Raw genomic sequence first — 18,734 nt, 5'->3', positions numbered from 1 at the left:
AGAGGTGGAGAGGCTGAGAGGTTTAGGGAGGGAGTTCCAGAGCTTGGGGCCCAGGCAGCTGCAGTCACAGCTACCAATGGTTGAATTTGAGGAGCACAGACATCTCGGCGGTTGGGGGCGGTGGGGGGGAGGTTTGTGAGGCCGAAGGAGATTACAGATATAGGGAGGGATTTGTAAACAAGGATGAGAATTTTGAAATCGAGGCCTAGCTTAACCGGGAGCCAGGGGTGATGGGTGAGTGGGACTTGGTGCGAGTTAGGACACGGGCTGCCAAGTTTTGGAACAGCTCAAGTTTACGTAGGGTAGAATGTGGGAGGCCAGCCAGGAGTGCATTGGAATAGTAAGTCTGGAGGTAACAAAGGCATGGATGAGGGCTTCAGCTGCAGAAGAGCTGAGGCAAGGGCAGAGATGGGTGATGTTACGGAGGTGGAAATAGGCGGTCTTATTTAGGCCGGAAGCTCATTTCACGGTCAAGTATGACACCAAGGTTGCGAACAGTCTGGTTCAGCCTCAGACAGATGCTTGGGAGAGGGATGGAGTCAGTGTCTAGGGAACGCAGTTTATGGCGGGGACCAAAAACAATGGCTTCAGTCTTCCCAATATTTAATTGGAGAAAATTTCTACTCATCCAGTACTGGATGTTGGACAAGCAGTCTGACAAGCAGTTTTACTACGTTAAAGGTGCTATATAAATGCACGCTGTTGGTGTTGTGATTGGGGGCGGGGGGGGGGGGGGGAGGTGGCGGGGTATGTGCGTGGTGAATAGGGTTTCCAACCCTCCCGCTTTCGGTGGGAGCTGACCTGAATGGGCGTTTGGACTTGCAAGCGCTTCTGCTGGTCACTCTGGAGAAACGGCCCTTGAATGTATGGTTTCTCCATGCACAGCACTCCAGCTATCACAGATTGCAGCCAAACCGCGTTGTCTGAGCCCTGCTGATGCCCCCCCCCCCACCACCCCCGCCTTATTTGGAACTGACCATTTCCTTGGTCAACTGACCACTGGTTGTGAGCATGGTAGCATCCACGTCCGGACCGGGGTCAAGCAAGGCTGTGTCATCGCAGCAACGCTCTTTTCGATCCTCCTTACTGCAATGCTACATCTCACCCTTAGCAAGCTTCCCGCCGGAGTGTGGCTAACTTATAGAACAGATGGGAATCAGTTCAACCTCCACCGCCTCCAGGCCAGAACCAAGGTCGTCCCATCCTCTGTCATTGAACTACAGTACGCAGACGTCGCTTGTGTCTGTGCACACTCAGAGACTTTACTCCAAGTCATCGTCAACACCTTCACCGAGGCATACAAGAGCATGGGCCTTACGCTAAACATCCATGCGACAAAGGTCCTCTACCAACCTGATCCCACCATTAAGCACTGCCCCCTGATTATCAAAATCCATGATGAGGCCTTGAACAACGTGGACCATTTTCCATACCTCGGGAGCTGACTGTTAGCAAGAGCAGATATTGACGACGAGGTCCAACACCGCCTTCTGTGTGCCAGCGCAGCCTTGGGTTGCCTGAGGAAGAGAGAGTTCGAAGACCAGGACCTCAAATCCGGAACCAAGCTCATGGTCTACAAGGCTGTAGTGATACCCGCCCTCCCATATGGCTCAGCAGACACCTCAAAACGCTGGAGAAGTACCACCAGTGCAGCTTCTGCAAGATCCTGTAAATCCATTGGCAGGACAGACGCACCAATGTCAGTGCTCTCGCTCAGATCAACATCCCCAGCATCGAAGCACTGACCACGCTCGATCAGCTCTGTCGGGCGGGCCACATTGTTCACATGCCTGACACAAGACTCCCAAAGCAAGTGCTGTATGCGGAGCTTTGACAGGCAAGCGAGCCCCAGGTGGGCAGAGGAAACACTTCAAGGACATCCTCAAAGCCTCCTTGATAAAGTGTAACATCCCCTCTGACACCTGGGAGTCCCGGGCCCACGACCACCTAAAGTGGAGGAAGAGCATGCGGGAGAGCGCTGAGCACCTCAAATCCCATTGCCGAGAACAAGCAGAAACCAAGTGGAGACAGCGGTAGGAGCGTGCGTCAACCCAGACTTCTCAGCCACCCTTTCCTTCAACCACCATCTGCCCCACCCGTGACAGAGACTATCGGTCCAGCATTGGACTCCTCAGTCACTTGAGAACTCACTTTTAGAGTGGAAGCAAGTCATCCTCGACTCCGAGGGACTGCCTGTGATGATGATGATGATTGGGGCCAACGCAAAATGCCTAGAAACTCAGTGCATCGTGAGAGAGAAACACAAATTGGGGGGTGGCAGGGAGAGAGACAGAACAAAACAAACTGGGTAGGGCATGGGTGGGAAGAAAGAGAGAGAGAGAGAGACAGAACAACACAAACTGAAGGGAGAGAGAGAGATTAACACAAACTGGGAAGGGAGAGAGACAGAACTATGCAAACTGGGGAGGGAGGGAGAAACACCAACTGGGGCAGGGAGGGAGGAACATAAACTGGAGGGAGGGAGAGAGCAACACAAACTCTGCAAATCTGCCACATCCCCTCAAGCCCGCTCCGCCATTCAATAAGATCATGACTCATCTGCCACATCGAGTCATGAATGGCGGTGGACAGTTAAACAATGACTGGGAGGAGACGACGCCATGAACATCTCCATCCTCAATGATGGCAGAGTCTAGCAGGTGAGTGCAAAAGTCAAGGCTAGAAGTGCTGAGTGGATGATCCACCATCACAGATGCCAGTCTTCAGCCAATTCAATTCATTTCAAGTGATATTAAGAAACGGTTGAGCCTAATGGCTATGGGCCCTGACAACGTCCTAGCTATAGTGCTGAAAACTCGTGCTCCAGGACTAACTGCGCCTCCAGCCAAGGTGATCCAGTATAGCTTCAACACTGGCATTTACCCAACAAAGTGGACAATTGCCCAGGTATATCCAGACCCCAAAAAGCAAGACAAATCCAATCCGGCCAATTACCGCCCCATCAGTCAATTCTCAATCACCAGCAAAGTGATGGAAGGTGTAGTCGACAGTGCTATCAAGCGGCACTTATTCACCAATAACTTGTTCACCGATGCTCAATTTGGGTTCCGCCAGAACTATTTGACTCCGAATCTCACCACATTCTTGATTCAAACATGGAAAAAAGAGCTGAATTCCATCATTGAGGTGAGTGACTGCCCTTGACATCAAGGCAGCATTTAACCGAGTGTGACGCCAAGGAGCCCCTGTAAAATATAAGTCAGTGGGGATCACCACTGGCTGGAGACATACCGAGCACAAAGAAGAATGGATGTGGTTGTTGGAGGTCAATCGTCACAGCCCCAGGACATCGCTGCAGGAGTTCCTCAGGGCAGTGTCCTAGGCCCAACCATCTTCAGCTACTTCATCAATAATCTTCCCTCCATCATAAGGTCAGAAGTGGGGAGGTTCGCTGATGATTGCACAGTGTTCAGTTCCTTTCGCAACGCCTCAGATAACGAAGCAGTCCGTGCCCACATGCAGCAAGACCTGGACGACATTCAGGCTTGGGCTGATAAGTGGCAAACAACATTTGCACCACACAAGTGCCAGGCAATGACCATCTCCAACAAGCGAGAGTCTAACCACTGCCCCTTGACATTCAATGACATTACCATCGCCGAATCCCCCACCATCAACATCCTGGGGGTCACCATTGACCAGAAACTTAACCGGACCAGCCACATAAATACTGTGGCCACAAGAGCAGGTCAGAGGCTGGGTATTCTGCAGCAAGTGTCTCATCTCCTGACTCCCCAAAGCCTTTCCACCATCTACAAGACACAAGTCAGGAGTGTGATGGAATACTCTCCACTTGCCTGGATGAGTGCAGCTCCAACAACACTCGAGAAGCTCGACACCATCCAGGACAAAGCAGCCCCGCTCGATCGACACGCTACCCACCACCTTCAACACTCACTCCCTCCACCACCGGCGCACCGTGGCTGCAGTGTGCACCGTCTACAAGATGCACTGCAGCAACTCGCCAAGGCTTCTTCGGCAGCACATCCCAAACCCGCGACCTCTACCACCTAGAAGGACAAGGGCAGCAGGCGCATGGGAACACCACCACCTCCACGTTCCCCTCCAAGTCACACACCATCCTGACTTGGAAATATATTGTCATTTCTTCCAATGTTCCCTCTAATTTTGTTTTGGGCTGCACGGTGCATTCAAAATTCCACTGAATGATTTTCCCCTTAAAAGCCAGTGAGCCAGCTGCACGGGAGCTCCAGAGTGCTGTGCTGCTGCAAAGCTTAAAGGGAACATTGCTTCCTTCATCGTCGCTGGGTCAAAATCCTGGAACTCCCTCGCAAACAGCACTGTGAGAGAACCTTCACCACACGGACTGCAGCGGTTCAAGAAGGCGGCTCACCTCCACCTTCTCCAGGGGCAATTAGGGATGGGCAATAAATGCTGGCCCTTGCCAGCGATGCCTACATCCCATGAAATAATATATATTTTTAAACTAGAGGGAGAGAGAAACACAAACTGGGGGGGGGGGATTGAGCGAGAAACACAAACTGGGGGGCGGGGGGGGGGGGGTGGATAGAGAGAGAAACAAAAACTGGGGGGAGGGATAGAGAGAGAAACACAAACTGGGGGGAGGGACAGAGAAACACAAACTGGCAGTCAGTGATAGAGAGAGAAACACAAACTGGGGGTCATAGAGAGAGAAACACAAACTGGGGGGAGGTATAGAGAGAGAAACACAAACTGGGGGTCAGGGATAGAGAGAGAAACACAAACTGGGGGGAGGGATAGAGAGAGAAACACAAACTGGGGGGAGGGATAGAGAGAGAAACACAAACTGGGGGTCAGAGATAGAGAGAGAAACACAAACTGGGGGGAGGGATAGAGAGAGAAACACAAACTTGGGGGTCAGGGATAGAGAGAGAAACACAAACTTGGGGGTCAGGGATAGAGAGAGAAACACAAACTGGGTGGAGGGATAGAGAGAGAAACACAAGCTGGGAGTCAGGGATAGAGAGAGAAACACAAACTGGGGGAGGGATAGAGAGAGAGAAACACAAACTGGGGGAGGGATAGAGAGAGAAACACAAACTGGAGGAGGGATAGAGAGAGAAACACAAACTGGGGGAGGGATAGAGAGAGAAACACAAACTGGGGGAGGGATAGAGAGAGAAACACAAACTGGGGGAGGGATAGAGAGAGAAACACAAACTGGGGGAGGGATAGAGAGAGAAACACAAACTGGGGGATGGAGAGAGAAAGAGAAACACAAACTGGGGTAGGGATAGAGAAGGAAACAAACTGGGGGTCAGGGATAGAGAGAGAGAAACATAAACTGGGGGAGGGATAGAGAGAGAGAAACACAAACTGGGGGTCAGGGATAGAGAGAGAAACACAAACTGGGGGAGGGATAGAGAGAGAAACACAAACTGGGGGAGGGATAGAGAGAGAGAAACAAACTGGGGGATGGATAGAGAGAGATAAACACAAACTGGGGGTCAGGGAAAGAGAGAGAAACACAAACTAGGGGAGTGATAGAGAGAGAAACAAACTGGGGGAGGGATAGAGAGAGAAACACAAACTGGGGGAGGGATAGAGAGAGAAACACACACTGGGGGAGGGATAGAGAGAGGGAAACACAAACTGGGGGTCAGGGATAGAGAGAGAAACAAACTAGGGGGAGGGATAGAGAGAGAAACAGAAACTGGGGGTCAGAGATAGAGAGAGAAACACAAACGGGGGAGGGATAGAGAGAGAAACACAAACTGCGGAGTGATAGAGAGAGAAACACAAACTGGGGGAGGGATAGAGAGTGAAACACAAACTGGGGGAGGGATAGAGAGAGAAACACAAACTGGGGGAGGGATAGAGAGCGAAACACACTGGGGGAGAGATAGAGAGAGAAACACAAACTGGGGGAGAGATAGAGAGAGAAACACAAACTGGGGGAGAGATAGAGAGGGAAACACACTAGGGGAGGGATAGAGAGAGAGAAACAAACTGGGGGTCAGGGATAGAGAGAGAAACACTGGGGGAGGGATAGAGAGAGAAACACCAACGGGGTCAGGGATAGAGAGAGACACAAACTGGGGGAGGGATAGAGAGAGAAACACACACTGGGGGAGGGATAGAGAGAGAGAAACAAACGGGGAGGGATAGAGAGAGAAACACAAACTGGGGGAGGGATAGAGAGAGAAACACAAACTGGGGGAGGGATAGAGAGAGAAACAAACTGGGGGAGGGATAGAGAGTGAAACACAAACTGGGGGAGGGATAGAGAGAGAAACACAAACTGGGGGAGGGATAGAGAGCGAAACACACTGGGGGAGAGATAGAGAGAGAAACACAAACTGGGGGAGAGATAGAGGGAGAAACACAAACTGTGGGAGAGATAGAGAGGGAAACACACACTGGGGGAGGGATAGAGAGAGAGAAACAAACTGGGGGTCAGGGATAGAGAGAGAAACACTGGGGGAGGGATAGAGAGAGAAACACCAACGGGGTCAGGGATAGAGAGAGACTAAAACTGGGGGAGGGATAGAGAGAGAAACACACACTGGGGGAGGGATAGAGAGAGAGAAACAAACGGGGAGGGATAGAGAGAGAAACACAAACTGGGGGAGGGATAGAGAGAGAAACACAAACTGGGGGAGGGATAGAGAGAGAAACACAAACTGGGGGAGGGATAGAGAGTGAAACACACACTGGGGGAGGGATAGAGAGAGAGAAACACAAACTGGGGGTCAGGGATAGAGAGAGAAACACTGGGGGAGGGATAGAGAGAGAAACACCAACAGGGTCAGGGATAGAGAGAGACACAAACTGGGGGAGGGATAGAGAGAGAAACACACACTGGGGGAGGGATAGAGAGAGAGAAACAAACGGGGAGGGATAGAGAGAAACACAAACTGGGGGAGGGATAGAGAGAGAAACACAAACTGGGGGAGGGATAGAGAGAGAGAAACTCAAACTGGGGGAGGGATAGAGTGAAACACAAACTGGGGGAGGGATAGAGAGAGAGAAACAAACTGGGGGGAGGGATAGAGAGAGAGAGAAACATAAACTACGGAGGGATAGAGAGAAAAACACAAACTGGGGGATGTATAGAGAGAAACAAAGTGGGGGAGGGATAGAGAGAAACACAAACGGGGGGTCAGGGTTAGAGAGAGAGAAACACAAACTGGGGGAGGGATAGAGAGATACACAAACTGGGTAGGGATAGAGAGAGAAACACAAACTGGGAGAGGGATAGAGAGAGAGAAACACAAACTGGGGGAGGGATAGAGAGAGAAACACAAACTGGGGAGGGATAGAGAGAGAAACACAAACTGGAGGAGGGAGAGAAACAAACTGGGGGAGGGATAGAGAGAGAGAAACAAACTGGGGAGGGATAGAGAGAGAAACACAAACTGGGGGAGGGATAGAGAGAGAAACATAAACTGGGGGAGGGATAGAGAGAGAGAAACACAAACGGGGATGGATAGAGAGAGATAAACACAAACGGGGTCAGGTAAAGAGAGAGAGAAACAAACTAGGGGAGGGATAGAGAGAGAAACACAAACTGCGGGAGGGATAGAGAGAGAAACACAAACGGGGTCAGGGATAGAGAGAAAAACAAACGGGGTCAGGGATAGAGAGAAACACAAACTGGGGGTCAGGGATAGAGAGAGAAACAAACTAGGGGGAGAGATAGAGAGAGAAACAAACTGGGGGAGAGATAGAGAGAGAAACACAAACTGGGGGAGAGATAGAGAGGGAAACACACACTGGGGGAGGGATAGAGAGAGAGAAACACAAACTGGGGGTCAGGGATAGAGAGAGAAACACACTGGGGGAGGGTTAGAGAGAGAAACACCAACGGGGTCAGGGATAGAGAGAGACACAAACTGGGGGAGGGATAGAGAGAGAAACACACACTGGGGGACGGATAGAGAGAGAGAAACAAACTGGGGGAGGGATAGAGAGAGAAACACAAACTGGGGGAGAGATAGAGAGAGAAACACAAACTGGGGGAGGGATAGAGAGAGAGAAACTCAAACTGGGGGAGGGATAGAGAGAAACACAAACTGGGGGAGGGATAGAGAGAGAAACATAAACTACGGAGGGATAGAGAGAAAAACAAACTGGGGGATGGATAGAGAGAAACAAAGTGGGGGAGTGATAGAGAGAAACACAAACGGGGGGTCAGGGTTAGAGAGAGAAACACAAACTGGGGGAGGGATAGAGAGATACACAAACTGGGTAGGGATAGAGAGAGAAACACAAACTGGGAGAGGGATAGAGAGAGAGAAACACAAACTGGGGGAGGGATAGAGAGAGAAACACAAACGGGAGGGATAGAGAGAGAAACACAAACTGGAGGAGGGAGAGAAGCACAAACTGGGGGAGGGATAGAGAGAGAAACAAACTGGGGAGGGATAGAGAGAGAAACACAAACTGGGGGAGGGATAGAGAGAGAAACACAAACTGGGGGAGGGATAGAGAGAGAGAAACACAAACGGGGATGGATAGAGAGAGATAAACACAAACGGGGTCAGGGAAAGAGAGAGAGAAACAAACTAGGGGAGGGATAGAGAGAGAAACACAAACTGCGGGAGGGATAGAGAGAGAAACACAAACGGGGTCAGGGATAGAGAGAAAAACAAACGGGGTCAGGGATAGAGAGAAACACAAACTAGGGGGAGGGATAGAGAGAGAAACACAAATTGGAGTTAAGAGATAGAGAGAGAAACACAAACTGGGGGCAGGCATAGAGAGAAACACACACTGGGGGAGAGATAGAGAGAAACAAACTGGGGGAGAGATAGAGAGGGAAACACACACTGGGGGAGGGATAGAGAGAGAAACACAAACTGGGGGTCAGGGATAGAGAGAGAAACACACTGGGGGAGGGATAGAGAGAGAAACAGAAACGGGGTCAGGTAGAGAGAGACACAAACTGGGGGAGGGATAGAGAGAGAAACACAAACTGGGTGGAGGGATAGAGAGAGAAACATACTGGGGGAGGGATAGAGAGAGAGAAACAAACGGGGAGGGATAGAGAGAAACACAAACTGGGGAGGGATAGAGAGAGAAACAAACGGGGGAGGGATAGAGAGAGAGAGAAACATAAACTACGGAGGGATAGAGAGAAAAACACAAACTGGGATGGATAGAGGGAGAAACACAAACTGGGGGAGGGATAGAGAAAGAAACACAAACGGGGTCAGGGATAGAGAGAGAGAAACACAAACTGGGGAGGGATAGAGAGAGAAACACAAACTGGGGAGGGATAGAGAGAGAAACACAAACGGGGAGGGATAGAGAGAGAAACACAAACTAGGGGAGGGATAGAGAGAGTGAAACACAAACTGGGGGGAGGGACAGAGAGAGAAACACAAACTGGTGGGAGGGATAGAGAGAGAAACACAAACTGGGGGAGGGATAGAGAGAGTGAAACACAAACTGGGGGTAGGAATAGAGAGAAACACAAACTGGGGGAGGGAGAGAAACACAGACTGGGGGAGGGATAGAGAAAGAAACAAACTGGGGGGAGGGACAGAGAGAGAAACACAAACGGGATCAGGGATAGAGAGAGAGAAACACAAACTGGGGGAGGGATAGAGAGAGAAACACAAACTGGAGGAGGGATAGAGAGAAACACAAACTGGGGGAGGGATAGAGAGAGAAACACAAACGGGGAGGGATAGAGAGAAACACAAACTGGGGGATGGATAGAGAAAGAGAAACACAAACTGGGGGAGGGATAGAGAAGGAAACACAAACTGGGGGTCAGGGATAGAGAGAGAGAAACATAAACTGGGGGAGGGATAGAGAGAGAGAAACACAAACTGGGGGTCAGGGATAGAGAGAGAAACACACTGGGGGAGGGATAGAGAGAGAAACACCAACGGGGTCAGGGATAGAGAGAGACACAAACTGGGGGAGGGATAGAGAGAGAAACACACACTGGGGGAGGGATAGAGAGAGAGAAACAAACTGGGGGAGGGATAGAGAGAGAAACACAAACTGGGGGAGGGATAGAGAGAGAAACACAAACTGGGGGAGGGATAGAGAGAGAGAAACTCAAACTGGGGGAGGGATAGAGAGAAACACAAACTGGGGGAGGGATAGAGAGAGAGAAACAAACGGGGGAGGGATAGAGAGAGAGAGAAACATAAACTACGGAGGGATAGAGAGAAAAACACAAACTGGGGGATGGATAGAGAGAAACAAAGTGGGGGAGGGATAGAGAGAAACACAAACGGGGGGTCAGGGTTAGAGAGAGAAACACAAACTGGGGGAGGGATAGAGAGATACACAAACTGGGTAGGGATAGAGAGAGAAACACAAACTGGGAGAGGGATAGAGAGAGAGAAACACAAACTGGGGGAGGGATAGAGAGAGAAACACAAACTGGGGAGGGATAGAGAGAGAAACACAAACTGGAGGAGGGAGAGAAACACAAACTGGGGGAGGGATAGAGAGAGAAACACACTGGGGGAGGGTTAGAGAGAGAAACACCAACGGGGTCAGGGATAGAGAGAGACACAAACTGGGGGAGGGATAGAGAGAGAAACACACACTGGGGGAGGGATAGAGAGAGAGAAACAAACTGGGGGAGGGATAGAGAGAGAAACACAAACTGGGGGAGGGATAGAGAGAGAAACACAAACTGGGGGAGGGATAGAGAGAGAGAAACTCAAACTGGGGGAGGGATAGAGAGAAACACAAACTTGGGGAGGGATAGAGAGAGAGAAACAAACGGGGGAGGGATAGAGAGAGAGAGAAACATAAACTACGGAGGGATAGAGAGAAAAACACAAACTGGGGGATGGATAGAGAGAAACAAAGTGGGGGAGGGATAGAGAGAAACACAAACGGGGGGTCAGGGTTAGAGAGAGAAACACAAACTGGGGGAGGGATAGAGAGATACACAAACTGGGTAGGGATAGAGAGAGAAACACAAACTGGCAGAGGGATAGAGAGAGAGAAACACAAACTGGGGGAGGGATAGAGAGAGAAACACAAACTGGGGAGGGATAGAGAGAGAAACACAAACTGGAGGAGGGAGAGAAACACAAACTGGGGGAGGGATAGAGAGAGAGAAACACAAACGGGGATGGATAGAGAGAGATAAACACAAACGGGGTCAGGGAAAGAGAGAGAGAAACAAACTAGGGGAGGGATAGAGAGAGAAACACAAACTGCGGGAGGGATAGAGAGAGAGAAACACAAACGGGGTCAGGGATAGAGAGAAAAACAAACGAGGTCAGGGATAGAGAGAAACACAAACTAGGGGGAGGGATAGAGAGAGAAACACAAATTGGGGGTCAGAGATAGAGAGAGAAACACAAACTGGGGGCAGGCATAGAGAGAAACACACACTGGGGGAGAGATAGAGAGAAACAAACTGGGGGAGAGATAGAGAGGGAAACACACTGGGGGAGGGATAGAGAGAGAAACACAAACTGGGGGTCAGGGATAGAGAGAGAAACACACTGGGGGAGGGATAGAGAGAGAAACAGAAACTGGGGGTCAGGGATAGAGAGAGACACAAACTGGGGGAGAGATAGAGAGAGAAACACAAACTGGGTGGAGGGATAGAGAGAGAAACATACTGGGGGAGGGATAGAGAGAGAGAAACAAACGGGGAGGGATAGAGAGAAACACAAACGGGGTCAGGGATAGAGAGAGAGAAACACAAACTGGGGAGGGATAGAGAGAGAAACACAAACTGGGGAGGGATAGAGAGAGAAACACAAACGGGGAGGGATAGAGAGAGAAACACAAACTGGGGGAGGGATAGAGAGAGTGAAACACAAACTGGGGGGAGGGACAGAGAGAGAAACACAAACTGGTGGGAGGGATAGAGAGAGAAACACAAACTGGGGGAGGGATAGAGAGAGTGAAACACAAACTGGGGGGAGGAATAGAGAGAAACACAAACTGGGGGAGGGAGAGAAACACAAACTGGGGGAGGGATAGAGAAAGAAACAAACTGGGGGGAGGGACAGAGAGAGAAACACAAACGGGATCAGGGATAGAGAGAGAAACACAAACTGGGGGAGGGATAGAGAGAGAAACACAAACTGGAGGATGGATAGAGAGAGAAACGCAAACTGGGGGAGGGATAGAGAGAGAAACACAAACTGGGGGAGGGATAGAGAGAGAAACACAAACTGGGTGTCAGGGATAGAGAGAGAGAAACATAAACTGGGGGTCAGGGATAGAGAGAGAAACACACTGGGGGAGGGATAGAGAGAGAAACACCAACGGGGTCAGGGATAGAGAGAGACACAAACTGGGGGAGGGATAGAGAGAGAAACACACACTGGGGGAGGGATAGAGAGAGAGAAACAAACTGGGGGAGGGATAGAGAGAGAAACACAAACTGGGGGAGGGATAGAGAGAGAAACACAAACTGGGGGAGGGATAGAGAGAGAGAAACTCAAACTGGGGGAGGGATAGAGAGAAACACAAACTGGGGGAGGGATAGAGAGAGAGAAACAAACTGGGGGGAGGGATAGAGAGAGAGAGAAACATAAACTATGGAGGGATAGAGAGAAAAACACAAACTGGGGGATGGATAGAGAGAAACAACGTGGGGGAGGGATAGAGAGAAACACAAACGGGGGGTCAGGGTTAGAGAGAGAGAAACACAAACTGGGGGAGGGATAGAGAGAGAAACACACTGGGGAGGGATAGAGAGAGAAACACAAACTGGGGGTCAGGGATAGAGAGAGAAACAAACTAGGGGGAGGGATTGAGAGAGAAACTGGGGGTCAGAGATAGAGAGAGAAACACAAACGGGGGAGGGATAGAGAGAGAAACACAAACTGTGGAGTGATAGAGAGAGAAACACAAACTGGGGGAGGGATAGAGAGTGAAACACACACTGGGGGAGGGATAGAGAGAGAAACACAAACTGGGAGAGGGATAGAGAGAGAGAAACACAAACTGGGGGAGGGATAGAGAGAGAAACACAAACTGGGGAGGGATAGAGAGAGAAACACAAACTGGAGGAGGGAGAGAAACACAAACTGGGGGAGGGATAGAGAGAGAGAAACAAACTGGGGAGGGATAGAGAGAGAAACACAAACTGGGGGAGGGATAGAGAGAGAAACACAAACTGGGGGAGGGATAGAGAGAGAGAAACACAAACGGGGATGGATAGAGAGATAAACACAAACGGGGTCAGGGAAAGAGAGAGAGAAACAAACTAGGGGAGGGATAGAGAGAGAAACACAAACTGCGGGAGGGATAGAGAGAGAAACATACTGGGGGAGGGATAGAGAGAGAGAAACAAACGGGGAGGGATAGAGAGAAACACAAACTGGGGGAGGGATAGAGAGAGAAACAAACGGGGAGGGATAGAGAGAAACACAAACTGGGGGAGGGATAGAGAGAGAAACAAACGGGGGAGGGATAGAGAGAGAGAGAAACATAAACTACGGAGGGATAGAGAGAAAAACACAAACTGGGATGGATAGAGGGAGAAACACAAACTGGGGGAGGGATAGAGAAAGAAACACAAACGGGGTCAGGGATAGAGAGAGAGAAACACAAACTGGGGAGGGATAGAGAGAGAAACACAAACTGGGGGCAGGGATAGAGAGAAACACACACTGGGGGAGAGATAGAGAGAAACAAACTGGGGGAGAGATAGAGAGGGAAACACACACTGGGGGAGGGATAGAGAGAGAAACACAAACTGGGGGTCAGGGATAGAGAGAGAAACACACTGGGGGAGGGATAGAGAGAGAAACAGAAACTGGGGGTCAGGGATAGAGAGAGACACAAACTGGGGGAGGGATAGAGAGAGAAACACAAACTGGGGGGAGGGATAGAGAGAGAAACATACTGGGGGAGGGATAGAGAGAGAGAAACAAACGGGGAGGGATAGAGAGAAACACAAACTGGGGGAGGGATAGAGAGAGAAACAAACGGGGGAGGGATAGAGAGAGAGAGAAACATAAACTACGGAGGGATAGAGAGAAAAACACAAACTGGGATGGATAGAGGGAGAAACACAAACTGGGGGAGGGATAGAGAAAGAAACACAAACGGGGTCAGGGATAGAGAGAGAGAAACACAAACTGGGGAGGGATAGAGAGAGAAACACAAACTGGGGAGGGATAGAGAGAGAAACACAAACGGGGAGGGATAGAGAGAGAAACACAAACTGGGGAGGGATAGAGAGAGAAACACAAACTGGGGGAGGGATAGAGAGTGAAACACAAACTGGGGGGAGGAATAGAGAGAAACACAAACTGGGGGAGGGAGAGAAACACAAACTGGGGGAGGGATAGAGAGAAAGAAACAAACTGGGGGGAGGGACAGAGAGAGAAACACAAACGGGATCAGGGATAGAGAGAGAGAAACACAAACTGGGGGAGGGATAGAGAGAGAAACACAAACTGGAGGAGGGATAGAGAGAGAAACGCAAACTGGGGGAGGGATAGAGAGAGAAACACAAACTGGGGGAGGGATAGAGAGAGAAACACAAACTGGGGGAGGGATAGAGAGAGAAACACAAACTGGGGGAGGGATAGAGAGAAACACAAACTGGGGGATGGACAGAGAAAGAGAAACACAAACTGGGGGAGGGATAGAGAAGGAAACACAAACTGGGGGTCAGGGATAGAGAGAGAGAAACATAAACTGGGGGAGGGATAGAGAGAGAGAAACACAAACTGGGGGTCAGGGATAGAGAGAGAAACACAAACTGGGGGAGGGATAGAGAGAGAAACACACACTGGGGGAGGGATAGAGAGAGAGAAACAAACTGGGGGAGGGATAGAGAGAGAAACACAAACTGGGGGAGGGATAGAGAGAGAAACACAAACTGGGGGAGGGATAGAGAGAGAGAAACTCAAACTGGGGGAGGGATAGAGAGAAACACAAACTGGGGGAGGGATAGAGAGAGAGAAACAAACTGGGGGGAGGGATAGAGAGAGAGAGAAACATAAACTACGGAGGGATAGAGAGAAAAACACAAACTGGGGGATGGATAGAGAGAAACAAAGTGGGGGAGGGATAGAGAGAAACACAAACGGGGGGTCAGGGTTAGAGAGAGAGAAACACAAACTGGGGGAGGGATAGAGAGAGAAACACACACTGGGGGAGGGATAGAAAGAGAAACACAAACTGGGGGTCAGGGATCGAGAGAGAAACAAACTAGGGGGAGGGATTGAGAGAGAAACTGGGGGTCAGAGATAGAGAGAGAAACACAAGCGGGGGAGGGATAGAGAGAGAAACACAAACTGCGGAGTGATAGAGAGAGAAACACAAACTGGGGGAGGGATAGAGAGTGAAACACACACTGGGGGAGGGATAGAGAGAGAAACACAAACTGGGAGAGGGATAGAGAGAGAGAAACACAAACTGGGGGAGGGATAGAGAGAGAAACACAAACTGGGGAGGGATAGAGAGAGAAACACAAACTGGAGGAGGGAGAGAAACACAAACTGGGGGAGGGATAGAGAGAGAGAAACAAACTGGGGAGGGATAGAGAGAGAAACACAAACTGGGGGAGGGATAGAGAGAGAAACACAAACTGGGGGAGGGATAGAGAGAGAGAAACACAAACGGGGATGGATAGAGAGAGATAAACACAAACGGGGTCAGGGAAAGAGAGAGAGAAACAAACTAGGGGAGGGATAGAGAGAGAAACACAAACTGCGGGAGGGATAGAGAGAGAGAAACACAAACGGGGTCAGGGATAGAGAGAAAAACAAACGGGGTCAGGGATAGAGAGAAACACAAACTAGGGGGAGGGATAGAGAGAGAAACACAAATTGGGGGTCAGAGATAGAGAGAGAAACACAAACTGGGGGCAGGGATAGAAACACACACTGGGGGAGAGATAGAGAGAGAAACACAAACTGGGGGTCAGGGATAGAGAGAGAAACACACTGGGGGAGGGATAGAGAGAGAAACAGAAACTGGGGGTCAGGGATAGAGAGAGAAACACACTGGGGGAGGGATAGAGAGAGAAACAGAAACTGGGGGTCAGGGATAGAGAGAGACACAAACTGGGGGAGGGATAGAGAGAGTGAAACACAAACTGGGGGGAGGAATAGAGAGAAACACAAACTGGGGGAGGGAGAGAAACACAAACTGGGGGAGGGATAGAGAGAAAGAAACAAATTGGGGGGAGGGACAGAGAGAGAAACACAAACGGGATCAGGGATAGAGAGAGAGAAACACAAACTGGGGGAGGGATAGAGAGAGAAACACAAACTGGAGGAGGGATAGAGAGAGAAACGCAAACTGGGGGAGGGATAGAGAGAGAAACACAAACTGGGGGAGGGATAGAGAGAGAAACACAAACTGGGGGAGGGATAGAGAGAAACACAAACTGGGGGATGGATAGAGAAAGAGAAACACAAACTGGGGGAGGGATAGAGAAGGAAACACAAACTGGGGGTCAGGGATAGAGAGAGAGAAACATAAACTGGGGGAGGGATAGAGAGAGAGAAACACAAACTGGGGGTCAGGGATAGAGAGAGAAACACACTGGGGGAGGGATAGAGAGAGAAACACCAACGGGGTCAGGGATAGAGAGAGACACAAACTGGGGGAGGGATAGAGAGAGAAACACACACTGGGGGAGGGATAGAGAGAGAGAAACAAACTGGGGGAGGGATAGAGAGAGAAACACAAACTGGGGGAGGGATAGAGAGAAACACAAACTGGGGGAGGGATAGAGAGAGAGAAACTCAAACTGGGGGAGGGATAGAGAGAAACACAAACTGGGGGAGGGATAGAGAGAGAGAAACAAACTGGGGGGAGGGATAGAGAGAGAGAGAAACATAAACTACGGAGGGATAGAGAGAAAAACACAAACTGGGGGATGGATAGAGAGAAACAAAGTGGGGGAGGGATAGAGAGAAACACAAACGGGGGGTCAGGGTTAGAGAGAGAGAAACACAAACTGGGGGAGGGATAGAGAGAGAAACACACACTGGGGGAGGGATAGAGAGAGAAACACAAACTGGGGGGAGGGATAGAGAGAGAAACATACACTTGGGGAGAGATAGAGAGAGAAACACAAACTGGGTGTCAGGGATAGAGAGAGAAACACACTGGGGGAGGGATAGAGAGAGAAACACCAACGGGGTCAGGGATAGAGAGAGACACAAACTGGGGGAGGGATAGAGAGAGAAACACACACTGGGGGAGGGATAGAGAGAGAGAAACAAACTGGGGGAGGGATAGAGAGAGAAACACAAACTGGGGGAGGGATAGAGAGAGAAACACAAACTGGGGGAGGGATAGAGAGAGAAACACAAACGGGGAGGGATAGAGAGAAACACAAACTGGGGGATGGATAGAGAAAGAGAAACACAAACTGGGGGAGGGATAGAGAAGGAAACACAAACTGGGGGTCAGGGATAGAGAGAGAGAAACATAAACTGGGGGAGGGATAGAGAGAGAGAAACACAAACTGGGGGTCAGGGATAGAGAGAGAAACACACTGGGGGAGGGATAGAGAGAGAAACACCAACGGGGTCAGGGATAGAGAGAGACACAAACTGGGGGAGGGATAGAGAGAGAAACACACACTGGGGGAGGGATAGAGAGAGAGAAACAAACTGGGGGAGGGATAGAGAGAGAAACACAAACTGGGGGAGGGATAGAGAGATACACAAACTGGGTAGGGATAGAGAGAGAAACACAAACTGGGAGAGGGATAGAGAGAGAGAAACACAAACTGGGGGAGGGATAGAGAGAGAAACACAAACTGGGGAGGGATAGAGAGAGAAACACAAACTGGAGGAGGGAGAGAAACAAACTGGGGGAGGGATAGAGAGAGAGAAACAAACTGGGGAGGGATAGAGAGAGAAACACAAACTGGGGGAGGGATAGAGAGAGAGAAACACAAACTGGGGGTCAGGGATAGAGAGAGACACAAACTGGGGGAGGGATAGAGAGAGTGAAACACAAACTGGGGGGAGGGACAGAGAGAGAAACACAAACTGGGGGTCAGGGATAGAGAGAGAAACACAAACTGGGGGAGGGATAGAGAGAGTGAAACACAAACTGGGGGGAGGAATAGAGAGAAACACAAACTGGGGGAGGGAGAGAAACACAAACTGGGGGAGGGATAGAGAAAGAAACAAACTGGGGGGAGGGACAGAGAGAGAAACACAAACGGGATCAGGGATAGAGAGAGAGAAACACAAACTGGGGGAGGGATAGAGAGAGAAACACAAACTGGAGGAGGGATAGAGAGAGAAACGCAAACTGGGGGAGGGATAGAGAGAGAAACACAAACTGGGGGAGGGATAGAGAGAGAAACACAAACTGGGGGAGGGATAGAGAGAGAAACACAAACTGGGGAGGGATAGAGAGAGAAACACAAACTGGAGGAGGGAGAGAAACAAACTGGGGGAGGGATAGAGAGAGAGAAACAAACTGGGGAGGGATAGAGAGAGAAACACAAACTGGGGGAGGGATAGAGAGAGAAACACAAACTGGGGGAGGGATAGAGAGAGAGAAACACAAACGGGGATGGATAGAGAGAGATAAACACAAACGGGGTCAGGGAAAGAGAGAGAGAAACAAACTAGGGGAGGGATAGAGAGAGAAACACAAACTGCGGGAGGGATAGAGAGAGAGAAACACAAACGGGGTCAGGGATAGAGAGAAAAACAAACGGGGTCAGGGATAGAGAGAAACACAAACTGGGGGTCAGGGATAGAGAGAGAAACAAACTAGGGGGAGAGATAGAGAGAGAAACACAAACTGGGGGAGAGATAGAGAGAGAAACACAA

General features: G+C 50.1%; 1 protein-coding gene across 1 annotated transcript in view; it reads left to right on the top strand.

Annotated features, from left to right (window-relative positions):
- The window catches only part of LOC139235676 (E3 ubiquitin-protein ligase RNF212B-like), a 202,084-nt gene that overhangs the window by 58,217 nt on the left and 125,133 nt on the right, over window positions 1-18,734 (top strand). The gene's annotated exons all lie outside the window — the stretch shown is intronic.

Source organism: Pristiophorus japonicus, chromosome 23 (assembly GCF_044704955.1).
Source record: "Pristiophorus japonicus isolate sPriJap1 chromosome 23, sPriJap1.hap1, whole genome shotgun sequence".
NCBI classification, from domain to species: Eukaryota; Metazoa; Chordata; class Chondrichthyes; family Pristiophoridae; genus Pristiophorus; species Pristiophorus japonicus.
This window is presented reverse-complemented; position numbering and strand designations above follow the sequence as displayed.